The sequence below is a fragment of the Podarcis bocagei genome, assembly GCF_964188305.1.
Source record: "Podarcis bocagei genome assembly, chromosome: 4".
In the NCBI taxonomy this organism is placed as follows: Eukaryota; Metazoa; Chordata; class Lepidosauria; order Squamata; family Lacertidae; genus Podarcis; species Podarcis bocagei.
In genome coordinates, this window is record NC_138128.1 from 38,524,181 (window position 1) to 38,536,564 (window position 12,384).

Consider the following 12,384-nt stretch of genomic DNA (forward strand, 5'->3'; position numbering starts at 1 on the left):
GGTAACCAATTGGTGAGCCATCCCATATCCCATCCTTCCCATGTTTGTACTGGGACATGTGCTATATTCTCCATCTTTGTGGCCAACACACGGATTGCCTCACCATTATCTGAAATGTTAAAGCAACAGGCATTCCCTGTCAAGTTCAAGACTCCACATAGGCCTCCCTGCTTGGCAAGTACATAATCCATTCCCATTTTCAGCTGCAAAATGGCGGCTCTACTTTCATCCAACTGTTGTGCAATAAGTCTCAAACTCTGGGCCGTTACATTGGTTACAAGTTCCACTACTGCTTGCAATCGAATTATTCTGTTTAGATTATAAATAGGATCCCGTGCCCCTTGTATGAGCTCACCAGGATTCCAGGAGGCAGGATCATAATAGGCTATAATGCGCTCTGGTGGCCAATCATCAGTACCGCTCCAACTTTGGGTACTTCCTCCTGCTATATGAGAAATATCAGCGTTTCTTCGTGTACGCTTGGCCAAATTAGTGGGCATAATCCCAAGTATAGTGACAATGAGAAGAGCCTATCATGGTAGAATCAGCTGCATCTGATGATTTATGTACACAGAATTCCCCTTGTACAGGTATAACTCGTAATGTTTAGTTGAGTTCCATCCGGGGAAATTCTGTACTTCTGTTTGGTGTGGTATTTCGCTTACCATACCAATGGCATCTAATGGTATCGGTAATAAGGGCATACCTCCCTCTGAATCATCTGGCCCAAGAGAGCAAACAAGGCAATTGGTCCTATTTGCAACATTGGCTACCATTTCAGCTAAACCTACCCACATATTGTGGTCATGGCGGAATCCATATTTAGTCAATTTGGTCAGATTCAAGGACCCTTCCCCTTCCCAAGGGATCAGGATTAATAATAAAATCATGTTGATGTCTAGCATATGCATTCCTTCCACAAAAGATTACCTTATTGTGATAGCAAATAAATATTAGTCCCAATATAATTCCCCCAGTGACAGAAATGGGGAACCACCAAGACCAAAACATATATCCCGAGGATCCCCAATGAGTAATATCTCTGATAATTGTTCCACAAGGGGGGGGGGCAGTCAATTAATTGTATAAGAGAATCTGTCCTTTCACAATCGCTGGTTCAGATGCTCCTCAAGCTTCAGGCGTGCGCAGGTCAGCCAGCTTCCAGGTTGTGGCTGCAGCAGGCCGGTCGTCTAATGTTGCCCGTGACCTAGCCCGTTCCCGGTAGGGCTAGATACAGGGGTTTTTGGAGAGAGTCAGTTTAAGAGGATTAGAGGGGTCACCTTTGCACGTCCAACTGCCTTCGGACTTCTTCAAACGGGAGTGATGAATCCAGGGGGTCACCTCAGCTACCTTCACCGCTGTTGGAGTAGAGAGCAAGACGGTGTAAGGTCCACGCCACTTAGGTGCAAGTGGATCACGTTTCCACTCTTTCACCCATACGCTATCGCCAGCCTGGAACTGATGAATCGGCTCGGCAATGCTGCACGGCGTGCGCTCGAGGGCCCACCTGTTAAGATAAAACAAACAAACAAACAAACACGGGAGAGAGACAAAAACACGGGAGAGAGATTGCACTTGTCCCTGTGTCGCATGGTCTCCTATTTGTTTGAGGTCAGTTGGAATATCCTGAACAAAGGAGGGCGGCCTCCCATACAGGAGCTCAAAAGGTGACAACTTAAGTCTTTTTGTGGGTGTGCACCGAACACGAAACAGTGTTATGGGTAACACGTCTACCCTCCTGAGACTTTAGACATATTAGTGGGCTTCTGGCATGCCCTGCAGATACCTTGCACAAGCGTCTGGCGGTAGGTAGTAAGCCTGGCCAGGTGAATTGCATTGTTTGGATCCCAATTAGGATCTTCCAAGGGAAAGTTGTCCTGGAGATGACGATCAATATTATAAATATTTCCCACTCTGGCCTGCTCACGCAAATATATCTGTGCCTTTTCAATTATGTCTCTCCTTTCCTCAGTGGTGAACAGAGTATTCAGGAGCTGGCGGCAATCTGTCCAAGTAGGACTATGAGTATTTATTATTGAAGTCACCAAGTCCATCATAGCCTGAGGTTTTTCTGCAAAAGATGGGGTGTGTGTTTTCCAATTCATCAGATCCGTTGTTGTGAATGGAATGTACTGGAGGGTCGAAGTTCGAGGTGGCCGTGGTCTGGGTTGCCCATTAACCAGCACAGGCTCCTCAAGTGCATCAAATACTCTTCTGAGAGGGGCTACTACGTGATCTTTCTCTTCACTTCGCTCTAGGGGCCTCAAATCATAGGGGATGGTATTTGTCCCAAGGCGTTCTTTTAGCAGCTTTATACGCCTGGCTGTATTGCTTGCTGACCGATTAAGGTCTCCCTGTAACTTCTGTAATAATTCTCTAGGATTTGGATGTACAGGAGTTTGGGGTAGGCAATCAGTTGTTTCACTAAAAGAGACTGTAGATGGAGTTCTACTGGGACTCACAGATGGAATAACCGCTTCTGCTTGGGCTTTATTATAGGCCTCCAATGCCTCCTGAAGATATTTATCATAATCTATCAAGGAATCAAGTTCTGTGACTCCAGCCCCATTATTCATTCCACTTTCTTGCCTTGGGGTTACAACTGGTGGAGTGTTTGGATTAGGCTCCCTTCGATGTGGAGCATAGGGTGGAGGTGGAAGCAGCTCTTCCTCTGGTCCCTCAAAAATGGGTTTGAGTTTATTTGGCAAGATTCCTTTCCTAGCTTCGGCTTTTACAGCCAATAATTTGCATCGTTGGACTTTGCATTCCCTTATCCATGGAGGATTTTTATTTAATGTGCTCAGCCAGGAATCTATATATGAAAATTGTTCTGGGCACCCTCCAATTTCTTTGGCGATGTTAGACCAAAGTTTGCTTACTAAATTTATATCAAAGGTTCCTTGAGATGGCCATTCAGTATTTTGCTTTGGCCACTCTAATTCACATAACGTTCTCAGGCGCTCTGGCGTCATTTTGACTCCATATGCCCCTGAGAAGGCTTTCTTAAAATTATTTAACATACATTCAAGAGGTGTATTTTCCCCTTTTGAACCCCCAACTCCCATTGTATGGCCCTGTGAAGTATCCACTCAGTCACTCACACACACGCTTCGTGGGTTTCCTTGCCTGGTGAAGTCGCCTTACCAGGAACCGAAGTACTGCCCACTCCACACTCAGGTCAGCTACAGATTGCTCTGTACTTTCTCACACATACAATGCGCTAGATACTTCACCACACACTACCTCCCATTCTTCCCTTTTCCCCCACCAGATCACCATCTGATGTATCCAACCACCTAGCGTACTCAGTTCCCACTTACTGAGACGCAGAAGTTTGATCAAGACTTCTCTTCCTCCCAGTTAATTGGAGGGCCAAAAATCCCTTTGTGCACTTACCCTTGGTTGGTTCCGTTTCCCCCCGGTCCGTCGCCGCCAGTGAGCAGGGTATCAGACAGACGAGACTTCTGCGTCCCCCCTGGAAAAATTTACCAGTGCGCGCTTGGGTAAGCAATCAGTTGTCTTCTCTCTTGTACCCCGCCCAGTGAGGCGAAGGGGCTGCGTTCCAGCAGACCACTTATCCGAGTCACAGGAGCACCATAAAATGTAGCACCCTGCTTGTGGTTAACGCTTAGCTGGAATGAAATATTCAACGCAGCAATAGAGAAATTAAAATAATTATTTATTTGTCAGACAAATAAATGAGAGGCACAGTGGTATATGGTTACCAAGCTCTGGCCTGGGCTCCTGCCATTATGGCCAGCACTTATATCCCCTTAATCCAGCCCCCTTTGCTCCTCCTGTGGCTGCCTCTGTCCAATCAGCCTGGTTGGATTTCCTATTGGCTGATTGCTATAACCAATCCTAAAAGATACACCCATATCCTCCTGTCCTTATAAGGAACACAAAGAGCTATATATTGTTACATCTATAAATGACAAATAAGCAGTAATATATCTTACATGTGTCTCAACAAGGAATCTTAATTACCAGCTCACCTCTTGCCCTCCTTGCCCTATTGCCTTCTAAAACGAATGGTTAATCTTAAATTTTTATCTTAAACATATGTCAAGGATCTTGAGTTTCACATCAACATTGAAAGATATCCTTCATTTGAAGGTTTCCAAACAAATGTCTGACAGCCATATATCAGGACAGCTCTGATGGCGTCTTGCCGTCTGGTAGGGGGCTAGGCTGCTGGCTGACTTAATTCCAGGATAAATACAACTCTTTACAACTATATGAAATAAGAATCTAGCATTTCTAAATCCTTTGCATAATTACATTTAAGACAATACATAACATAGGTAGCCTTTTAAAAAGAATAAGGCCTTTTTTAAAAAGAGAACTCAGTTTAAAACAGTTTCAGAAGAAACCTCTTTAGTTTACATTCCCCCCCCCTTCAGCCAGCTGCTTCAGCCAGCTGCTTTGTTTCCATTAGCTCTTCCCAACATTTATTGAAACTCTCTCAGTTTAAGAAAGAAACAGCTTTAAAAGACTTCCCAGCTAGATGCTTCTCCATTTGGTCTTGGCCTTTTTAACCTTAGAAGATCTGGCTCATTTTACTGGGAGGCACATTGGCATTATTTTTCTATTTACCAACTATTAATTATGTTTATCTCTGCCTTTTTTATCTTCTATAACATGTAGGGTCAGTGCCTTACTCAGTCTGTAATTTCAGCTTTTACGACTTTGAGAATTGTTTTCTGCTATCAATCAAGGGGCCCCTTTGTCTAGGAAAAACATTGCCAGTGTTTTCTTAAGCAGCTAGCCTTCTTGCCTGGCATGAAACTTTTGAAAATCTTTTAGGCTCTCTCTTTAATATACAAGTCCTGATCAAACATTAATAAAATGCAGGCTTATGCCTGATGCCTCATTATTACATGTATCAATCAAATTATTTATCAGAGACAAATGACAACCAGTCATTTATCAGAGACTATCAAGGAGAGATTCTTAATACAAGGGTGTAGGCTGAGCAGCTAGGTGGCTCAGATTTAAAGTTTTGCAAGAAAAGGCTGCATTTTCACATACGGAAGATGCTCCAACCTTCTGATGATTTTGTTGCCTTTTTTATATAGCCGGAAGTGGAGGTCTTTGTAGGCAAGAGACAGAGAGGAAAGTAAGTAGTCCACACCACATACAACTGTCCTATTTCTGCAGTAACAAGGAAAGTAGGAATTGTGTATCTCACCCACAGCAAAGACCTTGAGCCCCAGGAAAGTCAGAAAGAAATAGGAGAAGGAGAAAACCAAGTTGCACACACTTCTGCTTCCCCTGATTCACCCTGAGTGTAATGAATCCTAATTTGCAAATCAAAGCTAATTAGCTGTAGCTACGGAGTTGTATTAGCCCCTCACTCAAACTGACATTTCTCTTGGCTGCTTCCCCACTTCCCCACCTTGGCTGACCTTAGGGCGTTTTCTTGCCCTGTGCTTGGCTCAGTTTTAACTTTTAATCCGCACCCTGTTACACATTAGGATGAGAAATGGGATAAAGAGCAGGCCCTAAATATAGCTGATAACGCACAGGCCTCTGCCCTTCTTAGAGTGCCTGCCCATTTGTTCGTGGTAGTAAAGACGGAGTTTGAGAAACAGGCATGTGTCGTGATATTTGGCGGCTGTTCTCACCACCTCGCTCCCTCTCAAACTCTGTCCTCTTAAAAGTGAGGCAGGAACAATAAACTGGACCAGAGGGTGCCTCACAGTCCAGGAAGACATGCCCTCTCAAGAAATATGCTACCTTGGAGGTATTTCCTGCTCCCTTCCATGACCTGCCATTCCAATCTATTTGTTTCATATCCTTCTTTTTACAAGGCAGACTCTGCATGCCACACAACAGAAGGAAACAAATACCCTTGTACAACTTACAGAATGGTAAGTGCACAACTCTTTGTAAGACTTCAGCCCAAGAGCTGCATCATATACAGTATTATACTTGGCCACTGATCAGCACATTTAACAGGACAATGCACGGGGCACTTAAAAGGCAAGGCCACATTCTCCCAGAGGGCTTCTTATTGGCCCTGATTGATCTCCTCTCTTGTTTTGGCTGTTATCATTGATGTTTGTATTTATAGCATGTAGCTGGTTTAATTCCCCCCCCCCCCAACGGCTTGTTTTATATGACACAATTCCACATGGGTTTCAAATATTTTTGCAACTAAAGAAATAACGGAGCACTATACCAGCTCACAAAAGCCAATCTTTTATGTCACATCAATTCCCTCCTCCTGTACCACAAGATTAGAAATAATTATTGTAATATGAATAGAAATATAATAAACCATTTCACAGTGGGGCAAACTGTGGCCAAGTGACCTGTGTGCTTGCCTGCTCAGGTGCTAACTATTGATGGGCAACATCAAGGCTCCTACTCTCCCAAGTACAGCCTTCAGAGAGAGGATACATTCAAACAAAGTACTGTCCCTTGTAACGTAGGACACATGACCAGCCTAATTCATATGAGTGATATCTAAAGCATAATGAAGCCAGAACCTCACTGGCTTTAATGAGCTTTCTCTATAGGTTGGTTGAGTGGTACAGTGGTACCTCGGGTTACATACGCTTCCGGTTACAGACTCCGCTAACCCAGAAATAGTACCTCGGGTTAAGAACTTTGCTTCAGGATGAGAACAGAAATCATGTGGCGGCGGTGTGACAGCAGCAGGAGGCCCCATTAGCTAAAGTGGTGCTTCAGGTTAAGAACGGTTTCAGGTTAAGAACGGACCTCCGGAACGAATTAAGTACGTAACCAGAGGTACCACTGTATAGTTATAAGCCCCTTTTGTCCCAGGGCAGCCCTCACACTTCACTTCATCTAGCTCTCTGCTGCAGATAGGATTTTTGCTTCATCATATTCTGTGACCATTAAACTTGTGTTTATACTGGTTTGGAAAGCCCATCCTACATTTGGAGTGATCTCAGCTTAGCGTGCTATGCAGCTTGAGGTTCACACACAAAAAAGCACGGAGCGAAAGCAGTAACACAAGGGCTTCTTCTCTCTGGTTGTGGGTAAGAATAAGACCTGCTTTGTATGCATAACATTCCGGAGCAGTAACCTGAATGCTAAAGATGCAGGGAATGTACCCAAAGAGGCTGTTTACTCCCTCTGGACATGGCCAGTCCATGTTTAGAAAATATTGACACACAAGAAATGAGCTGTGAAGACCCCAGAATACTACACAGAACAAAACAGAACAGCCACTCCTCTCTGTGTGTCGTTTTAATCAGATACTCATCTTTTTATTGTGGGAAAGGGCAACTTTGTGTGGCAAGCATCCAGCATTTTTGTATGCCTGCTAGGAGCAACTAGTTAAATAATTTTGCTTACTTAATTATTTGCCTTGCACTTGAGTGCCTATACTGCATACCATCAGCGTTATGCCTTTTTGAGAAATTGGTGGAACTTGCTTTCTCTGACGATAACAGGTTGCCTTTCCAAAGACAACAAGTTTCAATGCAATTTTTTGAAGATCATGGGAAACCTGTAGCACCTTTGTAATTTACAGGTATACAGACTGAGTGGGTGGCATTAGGGCTGAGCCCTTTTCAGTAGATAGTCTCCAAACAGGGGTAAAAATATTCACTACATTGGCAGAGTGATTCCCACCCACATATTCTGGGCAATGGGTTGGCAAGTTTGGGCTCCACATGATGTATTGTAGCAGTGGGTGATGTATCCTTGGGGGCTGGATCTGCTAACCTTGTGGATCCTGCCATCTGAGGCTGTTGCCTCACCTTGCTGCATGAGCGGACCAGCTTTGGCTAGGCAGGGGCAAAACCCGGCTTTATTTCACCTGGATCAAAGACCCAGTGTGGCACCCTCCCATGCACATTTGTGTGTGTGCGCACGCGCGCGCGCGCGCACACACACACAGGCTGAGAGCCTCAGTGGTGCCCCTCATGAGGTAGCCCCCCGCATAGCTACCACACTCGGCTAGGGGTGGTATCTCACCAAGTCATTCTTAGAGAAAGTCCACTGAAATCAATGCACTAACTTTGGATATCACCCAAGGCATGAAGTGTGCCATCACTATGCCTTGTTCACTCACATTTGTCAATATCCAGTTACTCTCCTCCCATGTTTTCCCAGTGTGTCTTCTAGTCCCCCTCCCCCTTACCACAGGACTTCCAGCTTTTAAGAAGAATGGAGAGTACAAAATCTCCCCAGGTTTAGATGCCCTACTGTTATTTTGCTATCTTTTAAAAAGAGGTGTGGTTTTGACACAGGTAGCAGCAAACAGCACACATTCTCTATAATTGTCCCAGTGAGCACCATTTAATATCCCTATTGATTTCCCAAATGGTCACTCAGTGAGCTAGACTTTCCTTCCACTTAAAGCAGCTACGTCACACTCACTGGCATGGGCATAACTTAGTAGGATGTACATACAGAAAAGACAGATTATCCCCAACAGTGTGGAAAGTCAATTGCAATTCAGCTTGTAGCTCACAGTGGAAGAGAAATGATTTATTACCTCTACAAACTACTGCCTGGAAGCAGCTGCATTGTTCATAAACTACCAGACTATACAACAACCTATAAAGATGGGTCCCTCTTCCCCCACTTGGCGTGACGGAACAGCATTGTTGGAATCATTCATAATCCCTAGTTAAAAATCACACTTTTATGTTTTTCTAGATGATGAGAGAATTTCTCAAAACTCCCATTAAGTTTATGGCCCATACTAATCCATCCTGTCTTCACATTCTTCCTTTTGTGATGGTCAGAGGCAGATATGAGCACTTCTTGGAAGAACATGGAATGTGCCAACACAAAGCCATTGAGGGAGGTTCAAGCTGGGGCAGAGAATTTAAGGCACCAGAGCAGAGCTGTGTTTTTCTCAAAATAAGGCTGAAGAATAGAAGAAGGGGGGCAGTGAGTACATTTGGGATTTGTGTAGTGGCCAGTAGCTGCCTCTCTGTCACAATTTATTAAGAAACCCAATAGAACAAAAATTGCTCGTTGTACTTCCTTAGGTCCAACCAGAAGTGGAAGGTAGCAAGGATATGGCATGTATGTGAACCACTACTGCTTTCAATCTTTGACCTCGACTCCTGATCCAGATTCACAATTATGTCTGTTATAAATAATTCAAACCTTCACGTTCCTACCTCCCAGATTCTCCATCCAGAGATAACATAGCTGTGTCACCCAGTTCTGAAGAGGCAGAAATGGAAGGAGAGATAAGTATCTGAAGCAGGCAATCTTGCCTAGTTCAGCCCATGGGGATGTTGCATTGAGACTGTGCTTGGATGAGGGAGAAGCTACCACCTAAAAAACTTGGGTCATCTGGTTAGATCAGGGGTGTAATTTCGGCCGTGAGATTTTCCTGCGCCCATCCCTTTTTATCATGGGCAGTTTTGCATCTTCTCAGCTTTTTTCACATTGCCTATCAGGAAGTACAATAGATGGGCAATAGAAAAGAAGGATCATGAGCAAGGCTCATAATTTTCAAGGGAGACGTACTGGCTCTCTTCCTACAGCAGTGGTTTTCAAACTGTGGTGCAGAATGCCCCTAAAAGCACCTGGAAGTAGGGAACAAAGGATCCTGAACCAGCTGAAGCCTTCCTGCCGTTACAACCAAGATCAGTTTTACACCCTCTAGAAGAGGATGATCATTGATTCATATCCTTCTTTCGTGGGTTTTAAGCAGAGAGGTTGGATGGCCATCTGTCATGGATGCATTGCAGAAAGTTGGACCAGATGGCCCTCAAAATCCCTTCTATGATTCTATGCGGAAGGCCAGCAACTCTCCCACCTACCTCAACATTCCAGCTGGATTTGGGAAGAACTACTGTTATATTCTAATTATATTTTCCCTGTTGGTATTTTCAGGAGCACTAAGCGATACCTTGTTCTGCTCCTCTTTCTAACACAAGTGTTTGATTACTGCCCTAAGCAAAAATCTCACTGCACACAACAGCAGGTTGCACATGCATGGCCACATGCAAGGATCTGTGCATGCTCTGCTATGAAGCAGATGGCTGGAGGTGGGCTTGAGGGTCCCAGAAGGCAGAAGAAGTTCAGAACAGGGGCCCCAAGCTCAAGAATTTTTTTTTAAAGACTGCTCTACAGCAACACTGTACAGACCAGTTCCACCCCCTCCACATTTCAGTTCCTATCTCATTTCCCCTTTCTCACTCTGTTCTTCCTTTGATCTCTTAACACCCTCTCAAATTGTAGCCTTCCAGCTAGTTAAAGAGCCTCCCTCCGATATTCCCTTTCCTGCTTCCTGCTCCCAACATCCCTACCTTTATTTCACAATGATCAATCACTTACACCTCACTGCTTCTTTCAGGAGTGCCCTCAAACAGCCAACAAATCCTGTGGGGGTGGGGAATACACCCCCTAATTTCACTTAGTCTCCAGCTATGTGGGATGGCAGCAGACCCATTTGTTTAAGTCCATGTCCACCTACCCCAATAATCTCTAAAGCAGCAGGCGAGGATGGGGTATGATTTCTTTCAGGAGGAAAAGGGTGAAATAAATGGTACCCAGTCCATACTTCCATGTGGTTCCCCAAAGTCTCTCTCCCTGAACACTCACCCCTGGCTCATCTTTGGTTTCAGTGCTGTGCAGGGATGGTCTTTGAGCCAAGGCTGGAGGGGGGGGGAATGATTGAACTTGTCAGGATCCATGAAATACCAGGCTCCATGCAGTCAGTTTTTCAGGTCCCAGGAAGAATCAGCTGTTAGCCCAGTTGCCCCAGGGGAAATGGCAGTCTAGGGGAGCCAATGGTCACTTTCTGAAAACAGAACCTGAAGATCAGAAGAGCCAGAAGCAACTTAAGGCTGGCAGGCAGGTTCTGAAGGGGCAGGTGCTTAGCTTAGCAAAATCCGTTTCCCCCAGAAATACAAGTTACTCTAAACTTTAGGGCTGGCATAGCAGAGCTTCTGCCAAACCCTGTAAGCCCTGTAGATAGAGGATCTCGAGTATACAACTGCACCCTACATCACATCAGGGGATTTGCAAGTGGAGAAAAGTTACAGGGAATGGTGAAAATCCCAAATATAATTTGGGGACCATTTCAATGGCATTGATCGTTTCAAAAGCAGAGGTTGGATGACAATCTGTCATGGATGCTTTAGTTGAGATTCCCGCACCACAGGGGGTTGGACTAGATGACCCTTGAGGTCACTTCCAACTCTGCAATTCTGTGATTCTTTGATTAGAGAAGTGTAGGTAATAATCTAAGAAAAGGCAGGATTCAAGAAACAACGCAGATGAATTTGGAGCCACACTGACAAACATAAGCAAATCAGCTATGATAAAATTAGGATAGTAGTTTTTTGAAGTAGCTAGTACCAGCCTAGCAAACAGAAACTAAGCAGATGAAGCTCTTCCAATCACTCTTTCTGGCATGAGTAGAAAGTATTGCTTGCTTAGTCTTGGTTGCTGGACTATTGGCATTGTCTCAGACTGTACCCATGTTTTCCTTTTTCTTTTCTGGTCCACTCCTCAAGATGTTGTAGGTACTGTATAATCCTCAGGTTGGTTCCATTCCAACAACAACATATTTAGGGTTGTGCAGGCGCAACATAACAGCCACAACCACAATCTATTGAGAAGATACATAGAAAAGCAATTACAGTGGTACTTCGGGTTAAGTACTTAATTCGTTCCGGAGGTCCGTTCTTAACCTGAAACTGTTCTTAACCTGAAGCACCACTTTAGCTAATGGGGCCTCCTGCCGCCGCCGTGCAATTTCTGTTCTCATCCTGAGGTAAAGTTCTTAACCCAAGGTTCTATTTCTGGGTTAGCGGAGTCTGTAATCTGAAGCGTATGTAACCTGAAGCGTATGTAACCCGAGGTACCACTGTACACCAAAATGAATTATTGTGAAAAGGAGATTTTTTTTTTGGTGTGTGGGGGGGTTGTCCTCACTCAGGTTGCCATATTACCAAAATCCTCCCCTGATTCTGATGTTAGTTTTAGAGCCTGGCTAGATATGATGATGATGATAGGTTCCTTTTAATGTGTCTGTCCTGTTCTTGTGTAAAATGGCTGATGGGTAGGTCTTGCCTTAAAATGAAAAGAATCACATGAGAGTTTAGGTGCTACATCCTGTTTTGTGCATTATTTCCCTTCAATCTGCTACTCTAGACACTTTTCTTCTTTCCTGACTTAGCTGTGGTACTGGAGTCAGAAAGAAAGAAAAGGAGAAGGGGACAATTTAGTACCCTTTCCCACGCACTCCGTTTACTGTTAAAGTAATATATATATGCAAACCAACTTTGTATATTAATGGGCTTGACATGTGAATGACAGTTTTGCCACATCTTCCCTTAGTTCCTTACTACTGATTATGAAGGGGGGCTTGGCCCATTAATATATTTTTTTTACTAGGTGAGTAGGAAGCTCTTGTTTTTACAGGATTTTGTA